Source organism: Erinaceus europaeus, chromosome 5 (assembly GCF_950295315.1).
Source record: "Erinaceus europaeus chromosome 5, mEriEur2.1, whole genome shotgun sequence".
Taxonomy (NCBI): Eukaryota; Metazoa; Chordata; class Mammalia; order Eulipotyphla; family Erinaceidae; genus Erinaceus; species Erinaceus europaeus.
Window position 1 is genome coordinate 82151037 of NC_080166.1, and position 11399 is coordinate 82162435.

Consider the following 11399-nt stretch of genomic DNA (forward strand, 5'->3'; position numbering starts at 1 on the left):
GGTCCATGCTCCCCAAGGGATTGAGAATGGGAAAGCTATCAGGGGAGGGGGTGGGAAATGGAGATTGGGTGGTGGGAATTGTGTGGAGTTGTACCCCTCCTACCCTATGGTTTTGTTAATTAATCCTTTCTTAAATAAAAAAAAAAAAATTCTACACTAAGAAAAAATTAGAGAGATGGGGGGGACAGGCAGTGACACACCAGGTAAAGTGCACATGGTACCTTGCAAAGAACTGGGGTTTGAGCCCCTGCTCCCCCACCTACAGGGGAGGATGCTTCACAAGTGCATCAGTAGGTCTGCAGGTGTCTCTTTCTCTCTCCCTATCTCCTCCTCCTCTCTCAATTTCTCTCTGTCCTAGTCAATAAAAAATAGATAGAAAAAAAGGGTAAAATATGGCCACCCAGAGTGGTGGATTTGAAATACTGGCACTGAGCCCCAGTGATAACCCTAGTGTCAAAAGAAAAAAAGGAGGGGGGGGGTTGTGGTTCACTGTGGTCCAGACACATTTAGTGATTATGCCTTATGTGTGAAGGGGAGCAAAGGACGAGTATGTACCTTACAATGAGAAGACCAGATTTATTTTTTAAGCTTTATTATTATTTTTAAAGAGCTTTTTAATTTTTTTATTGTTGTTATTGATGTCGTCATTGTTGGATAGGACAGAGAGATATGGAGAGAGGAGGGGAAGACAGAGGGGGAGAGAAAGATAGACACCTGCAGACCTGCTTCACCACCTGTGAAGCAACTCCCCTGCAAGTGGGGAGCTGGGGGCTCGAACTGGGATCCTTACGCTGGTCCTTTCGCTTTGCGCCACCTGTGCTTAACCTACTGCACTACCGCCTGACTCCCTAAGCTTTATTATTTTTTTAATCTTTATTTTACCAGAGCATCACTCTGGCACACAGTCTGACCAAGAACTTAATGCTGGAGAGGACCGACTTTTTATTTATTTTTTAATTTTTTAAATAGAGATGGAGAGGTACGGAAGTAGTGTAAGGCCATAACACCAAAACTTCCTTCATTGCATGGGGGCAAGTTTGAACCTGAGTCATGGACATGACAATACAGCACATCATCCAAGTGAACTGTTCCGCTGACCTGAGAAGTCTGACTCCTTTTTGTCTGTTACACCACCTCTCAGGCTGCAAGAAGGCTAGCTTGAATGGAACCTCAGGTATTTAATTATATATTCCACATATGAGTGAAATCATCTGGTAGTTGGCTTTTACTTCCTGACTTCACTAAACATAATCATCTCCAGTCCCAGCCATTTGTTCCAAAGGACACAATGTTATTCTTTTTTTTTAAATTACAGAATAGTATTAAAAAGAAATATGCTTTTACGAGTGCAAGAAGGCAAGAAATTATTGAGCAGTAAAAAAAAAAAAATCAATCATATTGTCTTTTTTTTTCCAGGAATATGCAAACAGATTCTATTTTTTCTTACTTTTTTTTAACTAGGGTTATAACTGGGAGATAGCACAGTAGGCACTGCATATACCAGAGTAGATGCTTGGTCTCTCTCTATATAAATAAATAAAATGAATATTCTCTAAACTGGGGGTTTGGGTGGGGAAGAGAGCATAACATCATGGTTATGCAAAAGACCTACATGCCTGAGGCTCTGTGGCCCCAGGTTCAATCCCTAGCCCCATCATAAACCAGGGCTGAGCAGTACTCTGCTGTCTGACTCTGTAGCTCCTCACTAAAAATAAGGAAATATAATAGTTTTAAAAAGCCATTTTTAGGGGGCCAGGTGCAGCAGGTTAAGCACACTTGGCGCAAAGTGCAAGGACGGCATAAGGATCCCGGTTTAAGCCCCTGGCTCCTACCTGCAGGGAATCACTTCACAAGCTGTGAAGCAGGTCTGCAGGAGTCTATCTTTCTCTCCCTGTCTCTGTCCTCCCCTTCTTTCTCAATTTCTGTCTGACCTGTCCAACAACAGCGACAGCAATAACAACAACAACTATAAACAACAAGGGCAACAAAAGGAAAAAAAAAAAGTCTCCAGGAGCAGTGGATTCATAGTGCAGGCACCAAGTCCCAGCGATGACCCTGGAGGCAATAAAATAAGATAAAATAAAATAATTAAGAAAGAGAGAAAGGGAAAAAAGGCATTTTTACTCAGTCTTTCTGATTTCTGACTCTGCATTAACCAATGTTTCTGTATTAGTAGTCACTTGTTGTGTGTACTTCTTAAATACTTCCTTGTACAGAATTGGCCAGGAGAAGATGTGTATGTGTGTGTGCCTTTCTTCTGCATTTTTCTCTCTTTTTTCTGTAATTCTTTTAATAAGTGGCTCACACAAGTCACAAGACCAGGCCAGTGAAAATGTTGAGTTGTTCCCAGGAAAATGCAAAAAAAATTTTTTTAAAAAATGGTAACTGTAGGAAGACAAGTTAAAATGCACAATTCCTCTAAGTTTCTGAGAATTTGGCACATAGTCCCAACTGCTCATTCTTAAGCTGTAGCAGTGAAATGTTGTTTGTTCTGGACTGCAGACTAATCCATGGAGAACATGGTGCTGTGGCATCTCTTCTCTCACTCTCCACTTTGCGCTCTCTCTCTCTCTGAAACTAAAAAGAAGGAAAAAAAGGTCCTTTAAGTAGTAGATTGTGAAGCCTATGTAGACCAAAAATGAATTGATTAATTAATCAATAGCATCATGAATAGCTCATGCCAAATGCATTGCTTATAAATAATTATTTTAAATATTTTTATTAATGATTTAATAGTGATTAACAAGACTATGAGATAGCAGGGGTACAATTCCACACAGTTCCCACCACCAGAGTTCCATTTTCCATCCCCTCCATTGGAAGTTTCCTTATTCTTTATCCCTCTGGGAGTATGGACCAAAATTCTTTTTTTTTTTTTAATTATCTTTATTTATTGGATAGAGACATCCAGAAACTGAGAGAATGGGGGCGGTGGATAAAGAGGAAGAGACAGAGAAACACCTGCAGCCCTGCTTCAGCACTCGCAAAGCTTTCCCCCTGCAGGTGGGGGCTGGGGGACTTGAACCCAGGTCATTGCGCATTGTGACATGTACACTCAACCAGGTGAGCCACCACCTTGCCCCTGGACCAAAGTCCTTTATGGGGTGCAGAAGGAGGAAGGTCTGGCTTCTGTAATTATTTCTCTGCTGGGCATGAGCATTGGCAGGTCGATCCATACTCCCAGCCTGTTTCTGTCTTTCCCTTGTGAGCTAGGGGCTTATAAATAATAATTCTTTTAAAGAAAACTTCCTAAAACCTGGGGACACATACAACATTTAATACAAATACATACTAATTTATTATTTTTGGGGGGTGAGCTGTTTCTGAGAGGCAATATGAAGGTCGTCAATTATAGAGGCCTCGGCACTTGGGCTATAGTGCAGTGGGTTAAACGCACATGGCACAAAGCACAGACCGGTGTGACCTGCCTAAGGATCCTCACCTGCAGTGGAATCACTTCACAAGCAGTAAAGCAGGTCTGCAGGTGTCTATTTTTTTCTCCCCCCTCTGTCTTCCCCTCCTCTCTCCATTTCTCTCTGTCCTGTTCAACAATGACAATAATAACTAGAACAGTAAAACAAGGGCAACAAAAGGGAATAAATAAATAAATCTTTAAAATTTATAGGAGCCTCTTCTGTTAATCAGCAGACCAGGAAAATGCTAGATGAAGGATTTCTTTCTCTTCCACTTTTACTGAGATATAATTTTCTTGTAAAGATGTGATTGACTACACACACATAAAGAGGTCATCTCAACAGGTTTAGTGCATATCTATCATTGCATATAGCTATGCCATTTCCTTCTGATGAGAACTTTGAGGATTTATTTTCCTCAGCAACTTTCAAATATATCGTAGGACATTGCAGTCACGTACATAGTCTCAGTTGTACATTTCTTTTTTATTTAATTTTTTATTTGTAAAAAGGAAGCATTGACTAAACCATAGGATAAGAGGGGTACAACTTCATGCAATTCCCACCACCAGAACTCTGTATTCCCATCCCCTCCCCTGATAGCTTTCCTATTCTTTAACCCTCTGGGAGTATGGACCCAAGGTTGTTGTGGGATGCAGAAGGTGGAAGGTCTGGCTTCTGTAATTGCTTCCCCACTGAACATGGGTGTTGACAGGTTGATCCATACTCCCAGGCTGTCTTTCTCTTTCCCTAGTAGGGAAGGGCTCTGGGGAAGCGGAGCTCCAGGACATATTGGTGGGGTTGTCTGTCCAGTTGTACATTTCATTATTATCAAGTTGTATTTTCCATTCATGGTAGTTTTTCTCTTGCATTGATCATATATCACTTAACAGTGTGTGCCCTTCTGACTACCTTCACACAATTCCTCTAGCTGTGTGCCTCCTGTAATCAGAAACCTGATCTCTTTTTCTAAGTGTTTGATCTGTGTGTGTGTTTCTTTTTGTTTGGTTTTTAATTGCCACCAGGGTTATCACTGGGGCTCAGTGCCAGAACTATGAATTCACCATTCCTGGCAGCCATTTCTTTTTCTTTCTCTCTTCGTTTCTCTATCTCTTTCTTCCTTTTTTCTTCCTTCCTTGCTTTTTTTTTTTTTAAGAGGGGAAGGAAGATAGAGAGGATGAGAAAAAGAGAAACACCTGCAGACCTGGTGAGTAGTTCCCCATACAGCTGGGAGCAGGGGCTCAAACCTGGGTCCCTGAGCCTGGTAACATATGCACTTAACCGGATTATGCCACAGCCTGCCCTCCCCTCTGGGTCTTTTGTTTGTTTGTACTTTTTTTTATATATATATACTTTCAGGTCTGATATCCAGATCTTTGGTCCGTTTTGAGTTAATTTTGATGTATGGTGTTAACTGGTGGTCTAGTTTCATTTTTCTACATGTGGCTGTCCAATTCTGCCAACACCATTTGTTAAAGAGACTTTCTTTTCCCCAATAGGCATATTTGGCCCCTTTGTCATATATAAGGAATCTGTATATATATGGATTGAGTTCTAGGCTCTCTATCCTTTTTTTTTTAATAATTTATTTCTTTATGGAGGAATTAATGCTTTACATTCAACAGTAAATACAATAGTTTGTACATGCATAATAGTCCCCAGATTTCCATTTAACAATACAACCCCCACTATTTCATTCATCATTTTTCATGGACCTGTAACACCCCAGAGTCTTTTACTTGGGTGTAATACTCCAATTCCATTTCAGGTTCGACTTGTGTTTTCTTTTCTAATCTTGTTTTTCAACTTCGGCCTGAGAGTGAGATCATCCCATATTCATCCTTCTGTTTCTGACTTATTTCACTCAACATGATTTTTTCAAGGTCCATCCAAGATCGGCTGAAAACGGTGAAGTCACCATTTTTTACAGCTGAGTAGTATTCCATTGTGTATATATACCACAACTTGCTCAGCCACTCATCTGTTGTTGGACACCTGGGTTGCTTCCAGGTTTTGGCTATTACAAATTGTGCTGCTAAGAACATATGTGTACACAGATCTTTTTGGATGGATGTGTTGGGTTCCTTAGGATATATCCCAAGGAGGGGAATTGCAGGGTCATAGGGTAGGTCCATTTCTAGCCTTCTGAGAGTTCTCCAGACTGTTCTCCACAGAAGTTGGACCAATTGACATTCCCACCAGCAGTGCAGGAGGGTTCCTTTGACCCCACACCCTCTCCAGCATTTTCTGCTGTTACCTTTTCTGATGTATGACATTCTCACAGGAGTGAAGTGATATCTCATTGTTGTCTTGATTTGCATTTCTCTGACAATCAGAGACTTGGAGCATTTTTTCATGTGTTTCTCGGCCTTTTGGATCTCTTCTGTGGTGAATATTCTGTCCAAGTCCTCCCCCCCCCCATTTTTGGATGGGGTTATTTGTTGTCTTGTTGTTGAGTTTGGCAAGCTCTTTATATATGTTGGTTATTAAACTCTTATCTGATGTATGGCATGTAAAGATCTTCTCCCATTCTGTGAGGGGTCTCTTGGTTTGGGTAGTGGTTTCTTTTGCTGTGAAGAAGCTTTTTAATTTGATGTAGTCCCATAGGTTTATACTTGCCTTAGTCTTCCTTGTAATTGGATTCGTTTCATTGAAAATGTCTTTAAAATTTATGCGGAAAAAAGTTCTGCCAATATTTTCCTCTAAGTATCTGATAATTTCTGGTCTAACATCCAAGTCCTTGATCCACTTGGAATTTACTTTTGTATTTGGTGAAATACAGTGATTCAGTTTCATTCTTCTCCATGTTTCAACCCATTGTTTTCAACACCATTTGTTGAAGAGACTCTGCTTTCCCCATGTAATAGTCTGGGCCCCTTTGTCAAAGATTAGATGTGCATACGTGTGAGGCCTCATTTCTGGGCTCTCAATTCTATTCCACTGGTCAGTGTGTCTGTTCATGTTCCAGTACCAAGCAGTTTTGATGACAATGGCCCTATAATACAGTTTGAGATCTGGGAGTGTGATGCCTCCGGTTCTGTTCTTTTTTCTCAAGATTGTTTTGGCAATTCTAGGTCTTTTCTGGTTCCAGATAAACATTTGTAGCATTTTTTTCTATTCTCCTAAAAAATGTGCTTGGGATCTTGATGGGGATAGCATTAAATTTGTAGATGGCTCTGGGTAATATATTCATTTTGATGATGTTAATTCTTCCAACCCATGAACATGGAATATCTTTCCACTTCTTTGTGTCTTTTTCAATTTCTTTGAGTAGTGACTCATAATTGTCAGTATGCAACTCTTTCACTTTTTTGGTTAGGTTTACTCCTAGATATTTTATTGTTTTTGTTGCTATAGAAAAAGGAATTGATTTCTGGATTTCAATTTCTTCTAACTTAGTGTTTGCATAGAGGAATGCCACTGACTTTTGAATGTTAATTTTATAGCCTGACACCTTACTGTATTGCCTGATGATTTCCAAAAGCTCCTTGCTGGATTCCTTAGGTTTTTCCATGTATACTATCATGTCATCTGCAAATAAGGAGAGTTTGACTTCTTCTCTTCCAATCTGTATGCCTTTAATTCCTTGCTCCTGCCTGATTGCTATGGCAAGAACTTCCAACACTATGTTGAATAGTAATAGTGATAATGGGCAGCCCTGTCTAGTACCTGATCTGAGGGGAAATGCTTCCAGTTTTTCACCATTGAGTATGATGTTGGCTGTAGGTTTGCTATATATAGACTCCACTATCTTCAGGAATTTTTCCATCTATTCCCATTTTTTGTAGTGTTTTGATCATAAAAGGATGTTGTATTTTGTCAAAGGCTTTCTCTGAATCTATTGATATGACCATGTGGTTTTTGGTCTTGCTTTTGTTGATGTGGTGGATCACATTGATTGATTTGCGTATATTAAACCAACCTTGCATGCCTGGGATAAACCCCACTTGGTCATAATGATCAATCTTTTTGATATACTGCTGTATCCGGTTGGCTAGAATTTTGTTCAATATTTTAGCATCTATGTTCATCAGAGATATTGGTCTGTAGTTTTCTTTTTTGGTTGTGTCCCTGTCAGCTTTTGGTATCAGGGTGATGTTGGCTTCATAGAAGCTGGCAGGGAGTATTCCAGTGTCTTCAATCTTCTGGAAGACTTTTAAAAGTAGAGGTATTAGTTCTTCTTTGAAAGTTTTGTAGAATTCATTTGTAAAACCATCTGGTCCAGGACTTTTATTTTTGGGGAGATTTTTGATAACTGTTTCAATTTCATTAGCTGTGATGGGCCTGCTCATGTTATCCACTTCCTCTTTACTTAGTTTTGGAAGTTGGTAGGTATCTAGGAAATCATTCATTTCTTCCAGGTTCTCTAGCTTGGTGGCATATAGTTGTTCATAGAAGCCTCGCATGGTATGTTGAATTTCTGCAGTGTCTGTTGTGATATCTCTTTCATTTACTATCCGATTTATTTGGGTCTTCTCCCTTTTTTGTTTTCTGAGTCTTGCTAAAGGTTTGTCGATTTTGTTTACTCTTTCGAAGAATCAACATTTACTTTCATTGATCTTTTGTATGGTTTTCCTATTCTCAATGTTATTTATTTCTGCCCTAACTTTAGTGATTTCTGTCCTTCTGGTTGCTTTAGGATTCCTTTGTTGTTCTTCTTCTAGGTCTTTAAGATGTGCAATCAGGCTGTTTATTTGTGCCTTTTCTTGTTTCCTAATGTGTGCTTCTATAGCTATGAACTTCCCTCTTAGGACTGCTTTAGCTGTGTCCCAAATATTTTGATAGCTTGTGTCTTCATTTTCGTTGAACTCTCGAAACATTTTGATTTCTTCCTTGATTTCCTCTTTGACCCAGAAGTTGTTAAGAAGTGTACTGTTGAGCTTCCACATTTTGGGACTGTTACTAATCTTTTGTTGATTGTTAAGTGTTAATTTAATTCCACTGTGGTCTGAGAAGATGCTTGGGATTATTTCAGTGCTCTTGAATTGGCTGATGCTGTCTTTGTGGCCTAACATATGGTCTATCCTTGAGAATGATCCATGTGGATTTGAGTAAAATGTGTATTCCAGTTTCTTGGGATGAATGACTCTGAAAATGTCCAACAGTTCTAGTTTATCTATCTCTTCATTTAGCTCCCTTATGTCTTTACTGATTTTCTTCCTGGATGATCTGTCATGTTGAGATAGTGGGGTGTTGAAGTCCCCTACTATGATTGTGTTACTGTTAATATATTGCTGTAGCTCTTTCAGTAGAAGTTTGATGTATTTAGATGGCTTCTCATTGGGTGCATAGATATTAATAATTGTTAAGTCCTCTTGATTGACTGATCCTCTGAGCATTAAGTAGTGTCCATTCCTATCTTTTTTAATCTTATCTATTTTAAAGTCTATCATGTCAGATATGAGAATAGCTGTTCCTGCCCTTTTTTGTGGGCCATTGGCTTGTATGATAGTTTTCCATCCTTTCACTTTAAGTCTGTGTTTGTCTTGTTGAGCTAGGTGAGTTTCCTGTAGACAACATATTGTTGGGTTGTGTTTTCTGATCCATCTTCCTACTCTGTGTCTTTTAACAGGTGAATTCAGGCCATTGACATTTATTGATATCAAAGATTGAAGATATTTTAATGCCATTCTTGTAGAGTTTTAGAGTGTTTTGATATATGTCCTATTTGTGGTGGTCTGGTTGTTTATAGGAGACCTTTCAGAACTTCTTTCAGGGCAGGCTTGGTGATAGTTGATTCCTTCAACTGTTGCTTGTCTGAGAAGGTTTTGATGCTTCCATCTAGTCTGAATAACAGTCTAGCAGGATATAGTATTCTTGGCTGAAAGCCTTTCTCATTGAGCACTCGATAGATATCTTGCCATTCTCTTCTGGCCTGTAGTGTTTGTATGGAGAAGTCTGCTGCTAATCTTATGGGTTTTCCTTTGTAGGTGACTCTTTGTTTTTCTCTTGCAGCCTTGAGGATCCTTTCTTTATCCTTATTCCTTTCCAATCTAAGTATGACATGTCTTGGTGTCTTTAGGTCTGGGTTAATTCTGTTTGGGACCCTCTGGGCTTCTTGAATCTTTATGTCTTTGGTGTTGTCTAGACTAGAGAAATTTTCAGCTATTATGGCCTGGAGAATGCTTTCTTCCTCCCCTTCTCTTTCTTCCTCTGGTAAGCCAATAATGTGTATATTGTTTCTTTTGAAGTCATCCCATAGGACTCTGTTGTTGTTTTCAGCATCTCTTAATCTCTTTTTGAGATCTCTTACTTCTTTTTTAGTTGTCTCTAATTCATCCTCAATCTTGCTAATTCTGTTTTCAGCCTCATAGATTCTATTCTCTCTGCCCTCTACTGCTTTCTGGAGTTCATCTATTTTGTTGCCCTGCTCTGATACTGTTTTAGCTTGTTCAGCTAGTTGCCTTCTTAGCTCAGTGATTTCAGCTTTCAGCTCTCTAATAACCATGAGATAATTAGAATTTTCTTCCATATTCTCATTTGTTGTTCCTGCATTTCTGATTACAATTTTTTCAAATTCTTTACTCACTCCTGTTATTAATTTCTTAGCTAATGTTTGGATGTTGAACTCGTTGTTTTGTGCTTCACCCTCTGGAGGACTTTTAGCTGGACTCTTGTCCTGGTTCGAGTCTCCAATATTTTTTCTTGTTGTTTTAATCATTTTATATATGTTAACAGTTTTTTCAATCCCTGAGTTGGAGCTCAGTGGTGTAAAAGCCTCTATTTTTTTTTTCTTTTTTCTTCCCTGTAGGCTATGGGAGCCTGAGGGCTTTTAAACTATCAATAGGCTTCTTAGCTTAATCACTGACTCCTGACCAAGAGATAAAGCAGGGTGTGGCAGAGATAATCTAGTGGTTATGCAAAGAGACTTTCACAGCCCCTCAGCTATGCCACAGAGGTATAGGTCTTCTCCTGAGTTTCCCAGTTAGATCTCTGTCCCCTGGTGTCCCTCCCTGTTGCTGCTCCAGATTCTGAGGGTAGTAGCAATGGAGACTCAGAGTTGCACTTAGTGAGTCTCTGGGGAGTCCTCTCCTCCCTTCAGCTGTCCCCTTGTTGTGGAGCAGACTGGAGGTGGTGTCTCCACTGATAAACTGTTGAACTGTTAGCAGCCACTTAATCTCTCCTTAGGCCCCTCTCTCCTCTCTGTCACCAGCCACGCGTGTTTGTACTCACGGGTGATTTACTGGGTTCCTGTGGTCATTCTAGTCCTGTCTTGTTTCGGTCCAGGTGGTCTCCTTTGGTATTCCTAGTTGATCCAGGAGAGGAGATGAGAGGAGAGAAAGCGATCTGCTGCTCGTAGCTCCGCCTCCGGAAGTCGAATCTGTTTGTACATTTTAAAGGTTGTTTATTTATTTATGATTGAAAGGAAGGGGGAAAGCATCACTCTGCCAGAGGCAATGCCCAGAATTGAAATCAGGACCTCATGCTTGAGAGTCCAGTGCTGCATGCAATTTAATTTCTTAATTTCTTTTTTTTAGCTTCCACATAAGTATAAGATCACACAGCACTTGTATTTGGTTTACTTTACATAGGATAATGTCAGTCATCTGCAGGCAGGCCCCTTGTCTCATCTGAAGTTTAATTTTGTTTTCCCCAACCTGCTTTTTTTAAAGCTATATTTGAGTTGTGGTTGATAGTGGTTTACAGGATTGAAAGATGATGATAAGGTATAGTTCACACCACACCCACCACCAAAGTTCTGGGCCCCCACCCTCCCCACCATAATCACCATCGTTCTCACAAAATCCTAGAGACAGTTTGTTTACTTATGGTTTCTTTTTGCTTGTTTGATTGTCCTTGATGTTTGGATTTCTTTTGCAAGTTCATGTGGTTCAGTTCTCTAGATCCCACATATGAGAAACCACCTGATAGTTGTCTTTTAACTCTTTACATATTTTGCTAAGCATAATCACTTCCAGGTCCATCCATTTTGTCTCAGAGGACACAATATTATACCTTTTGACTATGGAGTAGTATTCCATGGGG